This window comes from Chrysochloris asiatica, unplaced genomic scaffold, assembly GCF_000296735.1.
Source record: "Chrysochloris asiatica unplaced genomic scaffold, ChrAsi1.0 scaffold00746, whole genome shotgun sequence".
Taxonomy (NCBI): Eukaryota; Metazoa; Chordata; class Mammalia; order Afrosoricida; family Chrysochloridae; genus Chrysochloris; species Chrysochloris asiatica.
This window is the reverse complement of record NW_006409264.1, coordinates 62,281-65,612: the sequence shown is the minus strand read 5'-3', so window position 1 is coordinate 65,612 and position 3,332 is coordinate 62,281.

Here is a 3,332-nt window from a genome sequence, read left to right as displayed (position 1 = left end):
TTTTTTATGTGATAATTATTCATCAGCCATTGCCTGTGTGCATATGGTATGCATCATTGAATATAAAGAAGCAATTATCTCCTTTGACCTTGAGCATCAATGTTAAAACAAGGAGGGAATGATATGTTAAATATTGAATTGAGGCTATCATCTACCACTGTATTTGAAAAGGAAAAGTTCCATATATTTTTCCAATTATGAAATTCATCATTCTGCAACTGGTTGTGTGTCAGAGAACATGTACCCCTATTAATTAAAGGAGAGGAACGTGCTGTAGGATAAGCCCTGGACTTTAAGGTTGGTTTGAGCCATAAGGTCAGTGGTTCAAACTCACCAACATCTCTTCAGAAAACCCTATACAGGGTCACTATGGGTCAGAACTGACTATATGGCTCTTAACAACAACAATAATATAGATAGAAAAATAATGTAGTTTAGGTAATATATAAAATTGAAGGAAATATGGATAATTTAGTGGGAAATTAAACAAAACGTGTAACTAAAAAAACAAGAAAAGAAAAAAGAGGTTTCCTTCTTGAAACCTTGTAAGCCAGTCACTTTGTGCCTTTATCGCCCCCTCATTTTAGGTAGCCAATGTCTAAATTGCCCATCCCTATCTACCATGTATACATAGAGGATACTTGATACTTGATGTAACCACGCCCTCCTTCTATGTTGGTGTTTTGAGCTGTCGGGTCAGCAGTTTAAAACTACCAGCTGTTCCTCGGGAGAAAGATGAGGCTTTCTGCACCCATATAGATTTACAGTCTTGGAAACCCTGTACAGGGTCACTATGAGTCAGAACCGACTACACGGTACATTACAACATTACAACAACCTCCATGAGGATAGGTATGGGACAGACACATCATAGTTCAGGTGTTGGGGAGGGTGATACCATTATTTTTGATGCTTTTTATAATATTTTTCCTCTGAGAGACTGAATATACAAATGGACATTGACCAAACCATACATAAAACAGAATTGTAACACACGCATTTTCCAGGAACACTCCTCTGAAACAATTGACCTCAGCCAGTCAGAGTTTAGTTATTAATAGCCAGTTTATCTAATGTTTGCCCTTTTATCCAACAAAGAACAAATCAGAAAAATTCAGTCTCCCTAGAGCAGTTCCATAAGATGGCTTACTTTTAGTTAACTCACCTCTAGCTTCCCAACAACTTCAAATCAGAGAATACATGAAGGCATTCATTTTTTCACTATAGTTTCCACACTTCTCTGTTTACCTTTGTGACTCTAACAAATGAAAGTGTATATCTTAACTTTCTTACTATTAATGTTGTTGTTAAGTGCCATAGAGTCAGTTTCAACTGTTTGTTGGAACAGAAAGCCTCATTTTTCTCCCCTGGAGTGGCTGGTGGGCTAGCCAATGTTGTGGTTCGAAACCCATTGCTTATCTTGCAGAACCACTGTGCTCCTATTTATTGAACAAACTCTCAATAAATAATCTCAGCTTGTGTTCATTTAGGTGAATTTTCTTTAATTTTCACACTTAAAATCTTCATGAACTATATAATTATCTTCAGTTGGCCATTATTGTTGTTGTTAAGTGATGTCCAGTCGTTTCCAATGCATAGCAATCCTGTATAGGGTTCCTGAAAAGCAGCTGGTGAGCTTGAACCACCAACCTTGTGGTTCAAACCAACTTTGCAATTCTAACTGACTTTGCAGTCCAAAGTATTAACCCACATAGTCATACTATAATTACAACAGTGGTTTTATTGTCATTGTTGAAGTGTTGTCCCTAGAATGATGCTCTTTTCCTTCCAAACACCCTACACAAAAGAAGTTAGAGGGACAAGAGGCAGAAGAAAGTGAAAAAAAAAAAAAAAAAAAAAAGATTTATTAAGCACAGATGTCCTAACAGAGAGGTAGTGATTGACATCTACCTAGTGAGAGAAGTGGAGGTGTACAACTGAATAAAATTAGGATTATTTTGTATCTATCCGTTTGCCAGGGGAGTGGGCTGTATTCCTGGTTCGAGTACCCAAGGAGCCAGTCTGGGAAATTGGTCCATATATTGTTGTCTTGAGTCTTGCTTTTCATATTTCTGCTAATTTGTTTTTATTTAGGATTGAGTGAAAGTTTACAGGGCAGATCATCAGTTTTATAGTTTCATTACAATGATTACAATCCCCTCCATGCACCATCAGTTAACAGCATTTCTCTCTATTCACTTTAGCTCTTTTTACAAAAACAAACAAAGAAACAAAAACATTCAGGCACATATAATACTTTATACAACCAAGGGGCACATTCTGCAAGTCTGTCTTGTGGCCTCTCTCTCTTAGTCTCTCTCTTCCCATGAATATAGAGTCCTCAGCTGCTCCCTATCTCCATATCCCCATCTCTGCCTCCATCTGTGGTATCGCTGCTTCTCTGGATAAATTCCTGCATTCCATCTGTGCTCTTCTGCCTTGATGGTCCTAGGGTCCTTTTTTTTTTTTCCTGGATTTTAAGATTAACTGCTCCCCATTTTTGCTACAAAACTTCTACCTTTACAATTGTGACAGTTTCAATTAGTCATAATAACAATTACTCTCTATTGTGGGGATAGTGTTGATACTTGATGTAAAGACTCCTTCCCTTTTTGTTGGTATTTAGAGTTACTACTCCATGAGTATAGGTCAAGTTCATCAAATTGTAGCAATTTACTCTAGTTTCCTTTATTTGCATTGTTCTATTTTTATTTTATTTTTTTTTTATTTTTCTTTTGTTGGGTTTTTTTTTTTTTTTTATTTTAATCTTCCTCTAGTCGAGTTCAGCAACAGTAGTGAGGTTGGCCCAGGATAGATTATTGTTTCGTTCTGCTGTGCATAAGGTCGCTATGAGTCAGTGCCGACTCGATGGCAGCTAACAACTACAAGTTGAGTTCTGATTATCAAGCCATCAAGGCTCAGTCAAATGGGTCGTATCTGCAACTTTGTGTGTTGCTGTGGGCCTCCTCTCACTTCACTTCTCTGGATGCTTCATTCTCAGCTATAGCCTTCTATGGCTATGTCCTGGTCCATAGGCTGAGGTGTCCCCATGTCTCATCACACTTTGGACCAACCAGCCCTTCCTCTTCTCTTTCTCATCTCCAGGTCAATGGGAGTCTGTGGAACGTGGTTGAACTCAGCCCATTTCTTCATTGTTGTCTTTCCCCTCTTCCACTCACCAGGAGACCAATGTGGTCATCAGCAAGCTTACTTGCCTGCCTGCTCATGTGTTCCCTTTGAGCTTCAGTCTTGGAGGGGCATTTGTCTTGAAGGAATTGATTACTTGCATTCATGGCTTCCTGGAGAACAACTTGCTTATTCTTTTTTTTTTT